Here is an 18,142-nt window from a genome sequence, read left to right as displayed (position 1 = left end):
TATATAGTATAGTATAGAGATGAGGAAACTGAATCTATAGAGAGGTGAAATGGATGGTCCACGGGTCTGCAGATATAGTGATAAGATCCTGAATTTGGTGTCAGGAGGCCTTCTTCAACCTTGGACTTGGCTATTCATTGGCTTTTTAACCTTGGACAAGTCTTTTAATCTCTAAAAAGCTAGGTTTCCTCTTCTGCAACAAGTAAGGATCGTAGCACTCACTCTGTTTCTGTGCAACCTTATATGACTGATAAGAAAATCAAGATTCTCTCTGAAGGTACTACACAACTAACTGTAAGGCATGATGATCCACAGGCAGATCTAGAATTCAGGTCTCCGACCTGAATCCTTTTTGCTTGTTTTCTCTTCTGCTCATGAATGCTCAAAGTTTGTTCTCTGAAATGTAATGCATGACCATGACACATTCTTCATGGGGAAGAGATCTCAGAAAAACTATATATCTAGATCCAGTGTTCTGATAGAACTCCATCACAATTCCTGGAAATATTTTCAGAGTTTCATATGTCTGTTTGGGTCTGAGATAAAACTTTTGATGTTCTCTAAGGCTCACTCTTCCAAATATGACTTGTTATCATGTAAAGTTTATTGGGTGATTTTATATTTTTTTGCACCAAAATGAAAAGTTCCATATCATTTCAATGGCCCTAGAGATTTCCTTTTGCTATCATAGCTAAAACAATGAATATACACTAAATAGAAAAGAGTCAAGGGGTAAGCAAATTTGAGGCTTTGAAAATGCATGGTTATTATTATAAAGCCGTATATTCTTGTTGGGAAATAATGGTGACAATAGCATATACCTAGTTAAGTCAGAGAAATGACTACTGCCTGGGCTGGAGATAACCAAAAATAAAATTAGTCCCATAGCCTAAGGGAAAGTTAAAAAGGCAGGTGACTCGAGTTACGGGTTTACAAAGATGCTGAGAAGACAACTAAAGCAGGCCATTATGCTTGATCTCTTGTATGACACAGGTTAGTGTCATATTCTTTCTGGCAAAAGTTACATGCATCATAACTGATACTTCCAGTAACCACATTTTTATCATATTAACTTCTGCTTGTAAATATTTTATCTCTTTGCTCTTATTGAAAATGGGACCTTTAGATTTTTTTGACTAGTTATTTTTTTATAGTGATTTTTTTGTATTTCTTTGTAATGAGGATCCTCTCATTAACTTTTTGATTAATTATTAGGATTTTGGAGTTGAAGTTTCTAAAGATTCTTAAGTAGACAACCATAGTGTCCTGTATTCTTATATGTACAATTCATTATTTTTTTTCTTTTTTCCCTATAGAGAGGCTCATCTTATGTCATTCATGAGAATTTACAGAAAAACAATGAGTAAGGTAATCCTTGCAGGCATCCCATTCTTATGGCTGGCTTCGATGAGAATGTCTTCACTATTTTACTGTTCTGTATGTTGTTGGTTATTAGTTGATCACATATCTTTCTAAATAGCCTTTGGTTTTACCCAGTAACATTCTGGCAGTTGTTAAGATAATGATACAATTTTTCTTTTTTGACGTACCAGTATTTTACTAATGATATCAAAATAGTTATGTTAATATGATTATATTAATATATTTCATTATGTTAAACCAACCATTCCACAGGACTTGGCCATATTTGAACACCATTATAAAACACCATTCTCTTCTAGCTTGCTTTCTCCCCTCTCCCTCTCAATCTCCTTTGCTGGCTTCTTCTCTCTGATCTTTTAATGTTCAAGTGCCCCAAAGAAATCTTTGATTTCTTTCTACTCTTGAAATTATCATGTCTCATATCTTTAATTATTATCTGTATGCTGAAGACTTACATATTTATATCTCTGATCCACCTCTTTCCAAAGCTCCACGCATGTTTATCTAGCTGCCTACTTGATGTCTCCTTTTGGATATATGAATTCCTTTTAAATACAATATATTAGAACATTTCTTGATCTTTCTCCTTCCACATTGCTCAACTTATAGCCTTCCCAGTTACAGCTGATGACAGCTTCATCTTAACAGTTGTTGGGGATAAAAACTATGGAGTCATCATTGCCTCCTCTCCCTCCAATATATAAGAATTCCTGATGTCTGTATTTTCAAAATATATCCAGCAACCAGCCACTTCTTACTACTTCCATAGATATCACACTGGTCTAGGTTATCCACTTGCCTGGAACACACAATATTCTCCTGTTTTTCCTGATCCCACCCATTCCCACTACAGTCTATTCTCAGCACAGCTGCTAGAGTGATTATTCTACAATGTAGATCATTTATGTTATTGTTCTGCTCAAAACCCCCAGGCGTCCCTATTTCACTCAGAGTATAGGTATCCCTAGAAGATCTGGTGCCATTATTTCTCTGACTCCATCCCTAGTCTTCCCATACCTCATGGCACCCACCCCACTAGCCTTTTTATTGTTCTTGGAGCATACCAGACATAATCTGGCCATAAGGGCCTTTGCACTGACTATATAGTTTGCCTAGAATGCTATTCCTCAAAGTATCCATAAGCCTGACTCCTATATCTTCATGTTTTTGTTCAAATGCTATCAACTCAATGGATATCTCTTCCTAAACTTATTTAAAATTGCAACCCACTCCCTGTTTTCATTATCCCTGATCCTCTTATCCTGCTTTAGTTTTTCTTTTTCTATCTCATTTATCACTCTCTAATTTACTGTGTAATTTACTTATTTATGCTACCAATTGTTTATTGTCTTCATTTCCTGCTATATTTTCTATGAGGCAGCGATCTTTGTTTTGTTTGTTGATATATCCTAAGTACTGAGAATTATGATTTGTATTATAGATACTTAATAAACATTCAACATTGTTGAATAAATTAATGGATGCATTGACTCCTACTTGATTATGTGAGATATTTCCTTTAATTTATTATAGGATATGATTTACTTTTTGCTTAGGATTTTTGAGTTTATTGAATTCATGTTAGTAAGATTATTATTTTAAGATTTTTTTTTTCTTTTTTGGTCATATATTAGTCTGCTTTTAGTATTGGGGGTATGATAGATTTTAAAAAACAACAAGTTTTTAAGATTTCCCTACACTAGGAGCATTAAAATAGCATAGGAATGATTTGTGTTTTGAAGAAATAATTCTGCTATAGAACTGATACTGGCTTTCTCTTTGGGTAACTTATTCAATTTCTTTCCTATTTTTTAAAAAAAGTTTTATTTGTTTGTTTATTTATTTGAGAGACAGAGAGAGTGCACACGTGCGCACGTGTGCACAAGCATGGGGAGGGGCAGAGGGAGAGAGGAAGAGAGAATCTGGAGCAGACTCCCTCCTGACTCTGGAGCCTTATGTGGGGCTGGATACCAGGACCCCAAGATCATGACTTGAACCAAAGTGAAGAGTCAGCCGCTTAGCCAAATGACCACCCAGCTGCCCTCTTTCATCATTTTCTAGAAAATTATTTTCATCAATAATTCTTATTTTTTTTTAAGATTTACTTATTTATTTGAGGAGGGGAGGGGCTGCATAGAGGGAGAGTGAAACTCAAGCAGACTCCGTGCTATGTGTGGAGCCCCAATTGGTGCTGGATCTCATGACCCTAAGGTCATGATCTGAACTAAAACCAAGAGTTGGATGCTTAAGTGACTGTGACACCCAGACATCCCAGTAACTCTTATTTTAATATTAGTATAGCATTTGTTCATAATTTAAAAAAAAACTCTCTTTCTGAATTTATATCTTTCTTATCCCTCATGTTATGATTTGTGTTATTGTTTTTGATAAACTCAGGGCTTATTTGCCTAGTTTTTACATTGGACTTCCAAAGTATAATAAAGGTTACAACTCCTGGCTTCTTTTGAGTATAATTTTTTCCAATGTCTGAATGTAGCACTTTTCTAGTTGAAATTATTACAAAAAACAGAGAGTAAGTTTAAAACATTTTTAAGACTTTATTTATTTATTTGAGAGAGAGGGAGAGAGAGTGCAGAGGGAGAGGGAGAAGCAGACTCCCTGCTGAGCAGAGAGCCTGGTGTGGGACTTGATCCCAGGAACCTGAGATCATAACCTGAGCTGAAGGCAGGCACTTAACTGACCTAGCCACCCAGATGCCCTAATGTGTAAAATCTTTTACATCATGAATGAAATATGGTATTTTTTATTTTTAGTGTTTGGAGGACCTCTAGAAATTACTTTGGACCTATGGTCTCAGATTTTGTGTGTGTGTGTGTGTGTGTGTGTGTGTGTGTGTGTGTGTAAACTAAGGCTCTAAGTAAGTGGTTTATCTAATAACAAAACTATTTGTTGCAGTTAACATTTAAAAAAGGACATTTTCATTTGTTAGTAAGTTACAACTTTTTTTAAAATTAAGCATTCATCAAAATGTTATATAGATAAAATGATGATGCACAATGCAGCATTTTAACAGATGGCTCTTTTGACATAGTGTTTTAACCAACTGAGCCACCCAGGCGTCCCTACATAGTGTTTTAGAAAAGTAACATGATGACAATTCTGCATTTGCTAGAGCAGACAGACATTTTGCAAGATGTTATGACTGCTTATATTTAAAAAGCCTGGAGAACCAGGGCTGGGAATTCTGACATCAGACAGCTTGCCAGCTTAATTCCTCAAATAAATATTCTTTATCTTGGCTGAGGACATTTAGCAATGTCTGTAGACATTTGTGGTTTCACAGCTGGGTGGGGAGAGGTGGTGGTTCCTACTGGCATATAGTGAGTGGAGGCCAGGGATGCTGCTACATGTGCTAGAATGCACTGGGCAGCCCTCAACAATAGAGAATTATCTGGCCCCAACTATCAATAATGCCAAGATCGAGAAAGCTCAACCAAAGGTGATGACTCTTAAATTGATTGTGCCAGTTCTGTGCTTACAGTTGCTTATAATCACTTCAAAATGAATATTACATATATTTTGAATGTAACATTTCCCAAGGTGTGTTCTATGAAACATGAGTCTTATCAGCTATTCTGCGAGAAAATAGTCAAATGTGCTTGGGAAACAATGCAGATTATATTGTTCTCTCGGAAATTCACAGTGAAAAACCAGCATCTTAAAGTCTCTGATATGTCCTGCAGTAAAAATTCACTTAATGTTGCTTATTCCAGAATATTCTATCTTTGTTATATCACATAACATTTTGACATAGCCTCTATAAATATTCCTGGAAAGAGGCTTCAAGAAATGCTGTTGCTATGCTTTATGGTTGTCAAAGCCCTTTTATATTTTGTCTCATTGGATTCTATCAATCATTCCTTAAGATAAAATCTTAAACTAACTTCAGCATTTCTCCCAAATAATCTTTCTATTCTAACTTATTCTTCCTTGTTCATTTCCTAGAGCCAGTAAAGATTTTTCTGTTAATTAAGATGAATTTATTAATTTTTTTTGCAAAAATAGACTACTCTTAGATAATATATAAAATGTAAGTAACAAAACAAAAAATTCTCATAACTCTTCCAATTGTTAGCATATTGTAATATTTTCAAATTTTCTTCCTGTTAGTATATTTGAAAATGACAAAATAACATTAGGGGCACCTGGGTGACAAAGTCAATTAAGTGTCTGATTCTTGGTTTCAGCTCAGGCTGTGATCTCAGGGTTGTGGGATGGAGGCCTGCATGAGTCTCTGCACTCAGTACAGAGTCTGCCTGGGATTCTCTCTCCTCCCTTTGCCCCTCCCGCTTATACTCTCTCTCTCTCTCTCTCTCTCAAATAAACAAATAAATCTTTAAGAAAAATAAAATAAAGTGGCATTATAAATTCTTTTTATAAACTTGGATTCTTTTTAGTTAATAAATTTAACATTGTAGCATTTTAATACTATTATTACAGTTTCATAATAACAAAAATGAATACGGTCATCTCCTACTTTTCAAAAGTTGAGGAGAGGCGACTTTGCTTTCGCGAAAGACCTGCATTAGTACATATTTTCGCAAACTGAAGGAAATCCAAAGAGATTTTGCTTTTGTAATAAAAGACAAAAGGCAAAAATAGTGTTCAGCATTTGTTTTGCAGTGAGCCATTATAGAAGCAGTGTGTGTTTGGAGCAGTGAGTGGCGCCACCAAGCCGCCACCAAGCCCTTTCCAGGTCAGCTACACTCACCATCTCAGCATCAAGCCTCTGTAGCTTTGAACTGTGTCTGCAGGCATCTGTGCTTTATCTTCATTTGTTTTGTGCATCTGTTAGCAAGATGTGTCCTGAGGTCTCAGAAAAGCCTAAAAGGTTTTTTTTGTGGGTCTGGGAACACTCAAAATGTGTCCATATGTTATTGGTAATTGTTTCTTTACTTTATAAAATTTCAGCTTATGGAAGTTTTTGTAGAAATATTCTATTTTCTCTATTCAAGTACTAGCTGGATATCTGATTGGTGTTTCATTAAAAGACAATGTTTTATTTAAGAAGTCCCCTAGTAATGGGAAACTATTAGTTTCCTCTTTTTTTTTTTTTTTTTTGGCTAATTTTCAGGAGAAGATAATGAACAACTTTCTACATGTACCTTTTCACACATTCTTAATGGTTTCTTTGGAAAGTTGTTAGATGTGGAATTATTGTATTAATAGGTTTGGAAAGACATAGGTTCAGGGCTGTGGTAATAGTGGCAACTGATGTATATTTAAAGGATTTGGTGCTGAACAGACATTTAGAAAGGCCATGCAACTTTACATTCTCAACAGTGGCATGTAAGAGGAACATTAGGTATCTTCTCATCTTAAGAGCAAAGTGTGAGATCTATCCTCTTAATAGGTGAAGTATACAATACATTATTATACTGTATTCTTATAGTGCTTAGATTTGTCTCTTTTCATTTTCCCTGCTAGGCCCAACCCCTTATTTTTTGGCTTTCTGGTTATCATACTACTTTGCCTATCTCCATTTCTTTGCTCATGCAGACTCAACTCAAATTCTTATTTCTCTAAAAATCTCTCCTACGTCAATTAGCATCAAATTCCACATTTCACAGTTTATCACGTCCTTATGTTGTGTTTAATTGCATCATATATGCATGTCTTTGTGGTCTGACCAGCTTATTAGCACTACTAGAGCCCAGATCCAAAGAATCATTATGTCTCAGTTACTGTGCTAGTCCCAAGGATGCAGGAATAAAGCAAACACAGCTCTTGTTGTCAAGCTGCAACAGTTTGTAGAGAAGATAAAGAATAAGCATCCTATGAAATGCACTATAACAGCACTAAATAGGGTACCATAGGAAACCTGAGGATTTGATGCTAGGGAAGACTTCTTGGAAAGAGATCCTCAAGGGAGGGTTTGAAGGATGAATAAGTGTCCTGAGTAGTGAAGGATAAGTAGGTGAAGACATTGGAGAGTCTGCGTGTTGTAAGCGTATATGTACACTTGTGCATCTATAACATGTCAGGGAAAGAACTTGAAATATACATGGAGGAGTAGCAAGAAATGAGCCTGGAGAAATTGGAAGAAAGAGAACAAAGCCTAAGGGTCATACAGTTGCTGCTAAGACATTTAGGCTATGTCCTGATGATACTAGGAGTATGGAGGGTGGATTGACTGAGACAGGGATGCCGGGAAGCCGTGTTTATAGTTCTGAGGTAAGTGAGCCTGGTCCCAAACCCGTGTGTGTATGTATGTGTGCGTTTCTGGTTTCTTAAGGATTCTGGACATGCCATTTAATTCCTTGGGCATCTTATTTGTAAGATGATTATGTTCACAATTACCTTCCTTGTATAGGACTTAATGGGAATGGGAATGGAACATAATATTTTGTGAAAATGTCTGAAATAATAGAGAAGTTATAGTTTTCCCCTCCTGTTAGGCTTGTGTACATTTATGATGCACAGGTGTCCTGCTACTTCTATCCCAAGCTCATATAATGTGGTCGCGATATGTAGGGCTGATTTATTAATCATTTTATTTGCCTTCTTACTTGATTATACACAGTGGAGAGATGAATAGAGTTAGGTAGACAAGAAAGGCCTCTTTGAGAGGCCTAAATCACATTTTTGTCAGGAAATGAAAATCATTTTTATTCTACTGAGAGAAAAATGTTTTGTTTATGATATGATTTAATTTTTAGAAATTTAATTATAGCTTTTAATATAAAGCTTTGAGTTCTGAAAACATAATAGTAATAACAATAGACACCATTGAATTCATTTTTTTGCATAGGGATTTCTACCCAATTTAAGAACTCATTGTTTAACAACTAAGGCTTAAATCACATGTATTTGCTACCTTACTCATATTTCAACCAGATAAAAGACTTTGCTATTTTATAGCAATAGCTTGTTTTTTGTGTAGAGTTAAGATGCTGATAGCAACTTTTCACACATTGCCAGCTAGCTTTACCTAGCTGAAGAATAATTAACTATAGTGACAAAGAATACTCAGTAACTAGAATTACTCAGGAGAAAAAAATTCTTTAAATTCAAATTGCTGTATTATAATTACAAGCAACTTGTGTTAGCTTTCTTCAAAGAACGTTATTTAAAGGCCCTAACTAGTTTTGTCATCCTTAGGAGGTAGTTTCTTCTCACTTTATGGATGGAGAAACTGAAGTTAAATGATTTGCTCAGAGTCAAAGAAAATGGTTATGTGAGACCTGGGTATTGAGAAAAAATATTATTTCTTAGAAAAGCTTCTAGGGCTTTACTCAGACCACTGGTCCAGATCTGCCCCACCTTCCTGTAGTGAGAACATTGTCTATAGCCCATATAGCCTGTCTGGGACAATCAGATGAATTTCAAAGGATCTCTTCTTTGGTGATCAATCTCAAAACTCTTTGAAGCAATTGATACTCTGACAAAATCTAAATAATAGGTCACCCAGTGTGTTTGGGAGAGAGATTGTGAAGTGTTTCTCATTTGTCATATAAATATTTGAGGTGGTACCAAATGTCACCTCAAGGTTAACTATACTTACAAACTTATAAAGTAGGAATTGATATCTGACGTAAAAGTGTCAAAAAGGAAGAAGACCTACAGTCATCTACTGGCATTTAAGCATGCAACACACTCAATGATTCATATTTCCCTTGGGAACTAAGGTGTTTCATTTGCAGGAATGTGCTTTCTTCGTATAAATAGGCATATTAATATATCATTAAGTTTTAATAAGATAAGATTAATTAATTCTAATAAGATAAGATAGATAATTTTCATTCATCAATTTATTTTGGAATGTGCAACATTTCATTTACCTTATATTCTTTGCTACCCCAAAAGACTCATGCAGAAAGATGGTTCTTTTTTTCTGAATTATTTTGGAAATATGGTTGTATCTGGAGAAAAATGAACCATTTAATGCTTCAGTTACATTAATAATTATTACCAGCAGAGTCTAACCTGGCAACTCTGACAGTAACAGCCTACAGTGAGAATCTATGTCTTGGATGAAATGTGCAAGTCTACCTCTCATATCCCTTAATGATCCTTGCATGACTAATACATAGTGACATTTACGAAGCACTCATCTAAAACCGTTCATATTCATTTTGAAAATATTCATCTGTGGCATATTCACCAGCAAGAAATGCAGCTGAAAAATCATTAACCCCTTCTTCATTGGTGTTATAAAATGTTATGGGATTTGTGCTTTCTGATCTTACTCTGCTAATATGACCAACCCAATATTATACAGTAGATTAAGGTGTTTAAAACATAATCAAAGACATTATTAATGATGCAATCTATAAAATTATAAGAAGCATTTGGGAGGTCTATAAAATGTGGATCCCAGAGTATAAACCAGTATGATAAGAAGTTACCTGAAAAGGACATTGAGAAAAGTGATTAGAAATAATAAAGTGGGGGTACCTGGGTGGCTCAGTGGGTTAAAGCCTCTGCTTTCGGCTCAGGTCATGATCCCAGGGTCCTGGGATCGAGCCCCGCATCGAGCTCTCTGCTCAGCAGGGAGCCTGCTTTCCTTCCTCTCTCTCTGCCTGCCTCTCTGCCTACTTGTGATCTCTGTCTGTCAAATAAATTAAAAAATAATAATAATAAAGTGATGAAGGCACTGAGATAAAAGGAGTTTATGGAGCTAATTGGGTTACTCTGTGGTACAGTTTATTACAGAATGACTGAAAATGTCCAAAGTGTTTGTATGCATTAACATGGCAGCCATGGGTCTCAATCATGGCCATCTCCAGATTATTTTAAGATAGTATATTTGGAAAGATTTTGTGAGTAAAGTTGTTCCATTTGACTTCATTGATTTTGCTAATAGTGATATCCTTTTTAAATTTTCCAAATCTATTATGTAGAGTTTGTGTTACCTTTTCCTCTCTCACCCTCATTTTATATAGAATATCTTTATTACCTAACTTAATTCTATTTTTAACTCTCCATCTTGAAGCCCAGGATTGGAAAGAGAGGAGTAGGGGAATAAGTACTAAATAAAGTACCCTGGTTGTGTTCACCTCTAGGTGAAGAAATTTCCAGCATCTCTGTCAGATGTGACCAGCCTCCTTTTGATGGGAAGGAAACTCATTACTTATCAAAATAGCCCACTACATTTTTTTCAGTCAATTAATTGTTGCAATGTTTTTCTACATATTTGATTATGTAATTTCTATCTCCTGATTCCCAGCAAATTTAGGGACCTAATCAAACACTTCTTCCTATCATGTTTCTGCTTAGTGCACATCTCAATTTTTATATTGTAGTATCATTGTTTTAGTATATTTACCTTGATTTTCTTAATTCCAGTGCCTGGCTCTACGCCTGGTGCAGTTTAGGAAGTCAACAAGCATTTATTGAGCACATCAATGGATGTCCTTTTTTGCTGTCTGATCAGAATTATTTCTACTGCTAGCCTTCTGCCTCTAGCTGGGTCTGGATTGAACTCAACTCCTACATATACTTGTGACCTGCCTAAACTATACTCTATACTAGAAACATTTCTTCAGTCAGGTTTCTAATGGTTTGTCCTGTTCCATTTAGAGTATGATGGGAACCAACAGAAGTTTAAATGCCGGTTGATCAGAGATGACAACTTCCAGTCCGAGCTTTAGGCCATGCAGGAGTCTGACATTCTACATATACATTTTCAGGATCATTTGAAGAAGGCTGTTGGGATGTCAAAAGATGTTTACATTCTTCATCATATATTTTTGTGTTTATTGTGCATATTTTAAAATTATGGATTTTCCAATAACCATTTTCATCTCTTTTAAAAATATTATCTATTTGTTAATTACTGGGCCCATACCAAAGCATATGAAACAGTAGCTGCATTTTAATGGATTTTTTTAGACATTGAGACAGTAAGTAAGAATGTGTTTTTTTTAGAGAATGTTGTGTTTAAGAAGATATCTGCAGGGGGATGTGATGATTAGTAATTACAGTAAAAAAAAAAAAAAGAATCAGAACAGACTGAAGGACAGGGCACATAACAGAGACAAGCCAAGTTACTAAAAACCTAAATATGATCCCCCTTTTTTATAAGTAAAACAAAACAGGTGGGTGAGAATAAGTGAAAGCAAGAGAAAATTTGCTCACATGTTGGATGAGAAAATGTAGAAGCTTTAGTTGAAATTTTAAGTAAGGTTTTGGGATTGAGGAGAGAAGATATGGGATGAAATCTAAAAGGAAATTAAAGTGCAATTGTTAAAATCAAGAATTTAGTGCCATGAATAGAGATGGAGAGATGCAGCTGGGAGGGGGGAAAAGAGTGAGAAGGAAGTAAAATTAGTCACAGATGTGAGTACTTAGGGAATTCAATACTTGTTGATTTGCTGTTTGGAATGATGGTAGATTTATAGGTTGAGCAATCAGTATTAGGGTTCAGAGTTATGGAGGAAAGAAGGAGATAGAGAGAGAGCTCACTTTGGAACAGTGGTTTGCAACCTTGGTTGCATATTGGGATAACCTGGGAGCTATAAAAAATACTGATGTCTGGGTTTGACCCCCAGAGATTCTAATTTAATTGTTTTAGTGTGTGCTAGTGAGAGTTTCAAAAACTCTCTAGCTAATTCTAATATGTAGCCAAGATTGCTCTAGAATCATTGCTCTAGAATTAGAAAAGATGAACACTAATATTTTAGGGAAACAGCTGAAGAGTGAGAAAAAATTCAGTGCCTTATCAGGATTCAAAGGTAGTTGAGAGGTGAAAGTGAGAACTTTCAGAGAAGGAAATAGAAGACTAGAATTATAAGTCACTTACACTCAGCCCAGCAGGTGTTAACATTTTTACGAAGGAAAAATAAGAAAGAAGAGTGAAATAGTGAAGGGAAATAGGATGTGGAGCTGAAAGTAGAATGCTCATTTGGATTTTAAGTAAGGTTTATTTAATTATTTGTTTAACAATTTACTCGTACCTACTATAGCCATGACACTGAGTTTGGTATTACAGCAGAAAACAATAAAGTCAGAGCTGCTGATCTCATGGAGCTAAAATTTTAGTGAAGGAAAGAGAGGGAGAGAGAGAGCAGGATAAGAGGGGAGGAGAGGAGGGGAAATTCTTGAAAGAATTGTGGTTGTAGCAAATGGCACACAGAGAGCTAACTGGAATCAAAGAGATGAGAAACAAACTTTTTGAGAGAGCATTGTATTTCAAAGAACTAAATGTGTTTGTGACTGATGAGACCTAGAATAATTGTTGGGTCCCCAAATCTCTAAAGGGAGGGAGCAGACTCAGTGCCCAAAGGTGAGGCAGGGAAAGAGGGGAAGGACATAGGTTTCAATGACCATTTTATAAGTGGTCAAGCTGGATGATGGGGAAGATTCCCCAAGTTCAGAGCCAAGGTCATGAAGAACAATGGACTAGGGAACCCCTTCCCAGAAGAAGAATCTGGATCTGATCAAAGGACATACTCTAACCCCAGGTAGGATTTCATAATTACTATGGAATGTTTACTACTCTGTCTCTTCTTTTCATTCTCCTGCTCTTTGAGAGGAGTTGGGTTGCTTTTTTTGGGTTGTTTATTGCAGTTATCCTGTCCCCTTTCAGCTATTCAAAATGTTTGTAGGAAAGATAGTTTGTTTTTCAGTTTTTAGAGCCTATCACAGACATCATCAAGAAGTCCGGGACATTGGACTTAATACCATGACCAGATACAAAATTGGGTAACTTCCATAGCATGGGGGTGGATATCAGGCCTGTAGGAAAGATGGTGAATGGAATATTTGATGAGTAGAGGGGCAGACTGTGACAGTAATCAATGCGGAATGCCAACTGTTTCTAGTTCTTCTCCTTTCTTGGGCAGTCAGATTTCATAACTGTTGCTGTACTATTGCCCAATCAATCTTGACTAATTTTGGAGGTTTTTGTGGAAACCTAGTAAGACAGTGGTGGTCATGAATAGGGTAATGGCAGTAAACATGTAGGAAATATCTAAGTCAAGATATACACAGAGGATAAAAAGCATATAGGAATTGCTGCCACTATTTGGATGTGGGGAGGGAAGGAAAGGAATAATCAAGGATGAGTCTCAGGTTGTGTAGTATTGATGTTTATTTTTGAAAAGATTTATTTATTTCAGAGAGAGAGAATGCAAAAGCATGCACCAGTGCCAGGGGAGGGACAGAAGGAGAGGGAGAGAAGAAAGAGAATCCAAGCAGACTTCACACTGAGCCCATCCTGGGGCTCAATACCATGACATGGAGATCATGACTTGAGCCAAAACCAAGAGTTGGACACTCAACTGTACCCCCCCGCCCCAGGCACCCCTGTATCGCTGTTTTGAGATGGGGAAAAAACAAAGGAGGTGGGGCAGGTTGAAAGGACAAACACGTTTAGCTTCACACATTTGGAGACTGAGATATGTGTGAAATATCCAAGTAAAGATGTTAAATAGGCAGCTGGATATGTGAGCCTGGGATTCAAAGTAAAGATTTGTGCTGGAGAGCTAAGCTTCTGGGAGATAAGCATATAAATAGTATTTTTAGTCAGAATGGGTAAGATCCCATAAGGTGAGGAGGGAAGTTGGGCCAGGATTGAGCATGGAGAATTGCCAATACATATAGATTTAGTGTGGGGGAAGAAGGAACCTGAAAAGGAGAATGAGGAGGAGTGACCAGAGGAGTAGAAAGAGAACTCAGTGAGTGGAGTCCTGCACTCCGTGATAAGCCCATCTGAGAGGCTGGGATAGAGAAGTGCTCCCCAGAGCGGTGCAGGCAGAAACCAGACTGAAGTGGGTTGAAGAGCAAATGGGAGGTGAGAAAAGTGGAGGCAGCACAAGTAATGCCTCTTTTGAGGAATTCGGCTATGAAGGAGAGAACGGAATATTTTGGGGTTGAGAGAGGTTTTTAAATTTTTTTTTTTTTTGTTTTTGATCTGTGATACTGCAGTGTATTTGAATAAATATAGAACTGCTTCAGTGGAGGGGAGAATTGCTAATCAGGGATTGGCGGGGGAGAGGGGGAATGCTTAACCAAAGTAGTGACATCTGTGAGAAGGTGAGAGAAGGTGGGAACCTGAGCACACAGGAGGAGTTAGGCTTTAATAGAAGGAGCAGAGAAGGGGAAAAATGGCTGTAGATGCCGAGAATATAAAGCAGATCACTGACTTTCTTATTTTCAGAGAGTAATGAGATGAGACCTTTATACTGGAATGAGGATGAAGTATGTATACACTAGTTCTTGGTGAGTTAGAAGTTATGCTACTTAAGAAACATAGTAGGATTACGAGGCAGTAGTGAGCATCTATTTAACTTTGCAATCATGAATTTAAAGTGAAACCAGTCAGCCAGGTTGGGCAATTTTTCTTCAGGAATGTTCAGCTGTGTAACTGTAGGCATGGATACCCCATTTTATCCATCACTTTGATGGAGGGAGAAAGCAGGAAGGGAACTGAGAGTATTTGCTACGCAGGGAATAAAGTATTGGACCTTGACTATACGGGCTGGGTAGGAGGGCAGAGAACCCAGGAAGGACTCATAGAAGATGAAGTGATGATACTATGGTCCAGGGACAATTGTGAAGCAGGAGTTAAAATATTCAATAAGTGATTGTGAATGAGCAGAGTTTGGCAGATGATTGCAACCAGTGTGAGGATGGAGTAATATGTCCTGTTAGCCAGGGCTCAAAAGAGCAGGGGTTTTTGTGAGCAGGAGGGAGAAAAAGCTGGGGATTAGCAAGACTGTCAGGGTGTGATTTTAAGGTGAAAAACAGATGAACTTTTCCTCAAGATCTCAGAGCAGATGGTATCCAAAAAGATCTCTTTAATATAAAGAGTTTGCTAATTCCAGTGGGCACAATAGAAGGGTTTAGGATGAGGAGGATGGGTGAGGAACAGAGGTGGGAGACTGGGACAGCTTAGAGATTTTTGTGGGGTGCAGAAGTGCACAATCATATATAATTGAGAAGAAATTTAGTGGCAATGTCATTTGAGCAGAGTCTTTTTCTATAGTCATCTATCATATTTGCATTCTGGTTGCATGCTTACCCTCATCATTACTTTCCTGACCCTAACTTGCCATCCATTTCTCTACTATATTCTCAGTTTTGCTAAAGGAAGAACAGGAGTTTGCCCTTCTCAGCATTTCTCACCCACACTAGATGTCACTGTTGCTTGCCTCCTAATTTCAGTCCTTCCATAGCTTATTCAGTGTGACTGTTCTGCGTGGCAGCGATCCCTCTGGGGGCCACCCTTTGCCTTACCCACACAAAGACACACACACTCAAGATTTAATGAGATTCTGGTGCTTATAAAACCACTGAGGTGTTAAATCGCCTAGGGTTAAACAGAGCTTCTTATGTGTATATTCTGTGAAGCTTATTTAGTTTTTGTCTGCATTTAGGAATTAAAAGACTGAGTGAGAACTCAAGACTGGAATTCTTCACAGAAAACGCATCTCCTCCTTTCTGTGAAAATATGGCATTTTACACTTAAATTCAAACTTAGTTAATGAGCTGCCTCCTCACCCTCTGTTATGGGGAGCAGGAAGCCTGATGTGAAATTGCACTTAGGTACCTTGGTAATCTTGCTGTGTGGTGAAGAAATTCCCTGGGCTGAGCTTGGGTGTGCTGTTACCACATGAGGTTGTCTACTTCTGGTTTCTGATCTAGGGGCACAGCACCAGATGGTTGGTTCCTTAGTCCAGAGATGAGTGTGGAAGACGCTGTGAGCAAAGGAAAAAGTCCAGGCTGTTACTTGCAAAACTGGCAAAGACTACCACCACCATAATAACCTTAAACATAACCAGAAATTGCCAGTAGCTATGGAGTCACTTTTTTTTTTTTTTTTTTCCCTTCCTGGTAGCATCCTACTCATGAAATGAGAGGAGCTTTCAGAAAGGATAGTGAGGGGCAGGTTGGAGAGACCATTATCTTTTGGAGTTTCAAAAGAAAACCAAATATTTATTCAGTCAGTGATGTAACCAATATTTATTGCATAAGTACCATGTGTAAGTATAGCTTGAAGTACTGGGGACATGCTGGTAAACAAAACTGAATTGATTCCCACTTGCATAGAGCTTAATTCCATTGGCACATGGGAGAGACAGAAATAAATGTGCATTTTTTTCCCCCGAAAAACAGCTTTGCAGAAAGTAAAATATTGTGATGGGATAGAGAGCATGTGGGTGGTGGTGACATCTAGGCTGAGACCTGAGTGGTAAGACTGAACTAAGAGATCACGTCGGGGAGAGAACTGGTTTGTGCAGAGGGAAAGGGGACACCAAGGTCCTATGTCAGGAAGTCCATGGCTTGTTCAAGGAAGGGAATGAAGACTGGACAGGCCAGCACACAATGGGCAAGCGCAGTGTTTGAAGTGAAGACAGAGAAGTAGAGGTTGAAGTGTAGACTATAGGGCACATCGTGGGTCACATGTACTTGGTTTAGATTTGACTGTTAGTCTAGAGGTGGATGACTGAGGGTTTTGTGAGTTGTGAGGTGATTTGGTTTATGTTTGTAAAAGATCATCTAGGACATTGACTGAAAAACTGGTAGGGGCCAGAGTAGAGAGCAGGAAGATCAGGTAGGAGGCAAGGGCAGTGGTGCAGGAGAAGAGGCAGTGGGTGGAGTCAGGCTGGTGAGGGTGAAGATTGGAGGTCCGTCTTTTAACAACAGACAGCTTTGAACCATCGACCCTACTTTCAAGTCTATATATGATGTTTCAGGATGCTTTTTCATCAGCTGATTATTAGTCTTAGGTGAGGAATGGGGGGAAGGGTGGTCAATGGCAGCAGCAGAAGAAGGAAGAGATAAGGAACTAATCTGAAAAGGACAGGGGAGATCTCACAAAGTATTTCTCTAATCACTGCTCTCATTGCCTCAATCATCAGTATATTTCATTCTAAAGCAAACTTGCTAATATTATTCTTAGGATGAAGTTGAGATTGTGTGTGTGTGTGTGTGTGTATGTGTGTGTGTGTGTGTGTGTGTGTGTGTTTTCCCTTTCATTAAATATGACCCAGGCCCAAAACAACCACGCGAGTAGCACCAGGAGATTCCTGAGGTGTAGGGCAAGGGCTGTCTTTTGATGAAATTCCTGAGAGGCCAGGGGAGAGAGAACTAATTTGAGCTATGTTAACCTTTACAACATAAATTCCAACAAGTCTGTGTGTGGGAACACGGGAGGGACTGGTACTGGTGGTGGTGTGCTTGTGTCTGCACACCCACACACGTAAGTCGGGACAGATGTATCACTGTATAATGCACTTTCTAGGCAAATGGGCCTCCATTTATAAACTCTTACTATCTGTTAGTACTCTACTCCCAGATTCATATCTTGTACCATAATCAGTCACCATGTTAGTTCCATAAACTACGTGATGTCAGTGTACACATTTCATAGATGAGGAAGGTGAGATCTAAAACAGGTAACACCACATGGCTAGCAAGTAAATAGGCAAACAGGAATTGAAACCCGGACCTGCAGTTTTAGTAATTATACCGTGCTGCCTCCCAAAGTCTCTTGCTAGTTACATATTTCCAAAGTGACATTTTTTACTTACACAGAGTTGGCTGTTTGTGAAGTTTTTATCTGTTTACTCTTTTTAATTAACATATAATGTGCTATTTGCTTCAGGGGTACAGGTCTGTGAATCATCAGTCTTACTCAATTCACAGCACAAAAGAACATTTTTAAGAGCAAGAAGGACATTTCTATCATTTTTAGTAAACAATCCTTTGTTGTACTTATGATATGAATTATAATAATACAACCACAATATTAATCTTTAAAAATTCTAACTACCCTAATCTGTCTTTTAAG

The 18,142-nt window shown here is 37.6% G+C and overlaps 1 pseudogene; it reads left to right on the top strand.

Moving 5' to 3' along the window:
• Positions 1 to 7,548: 7,548 nt before the first annotated feature.
• The window catches only part of LOC111158251, a 186,569-nt pseudogene continuing 175,975 nt past the window's right edge, over positions 7,549 to 18,142 (top strand).

Source organism: Enhydra lutris, unplaced genomic scaffold (assembly GCF_002288905.1).
Source record: "Enhydra lutris kenyoni isolate GAN:26980312 unplaced genomic scaffold, ASM228890v2 scaffoldscaffold58, whole genome shotgun sequence".
Lineage (NCBI taxonomy): Eukaryota > Metazoa > Chordata > Mammalia > Carnivora > Mustelidae > Enhydra > Enhydra lutris.
The sequence above is the reverse complement of the archived record's forward strand: the minus strand, read 5'-3'. Positions and strand labels throughout refer to the sequence as shown.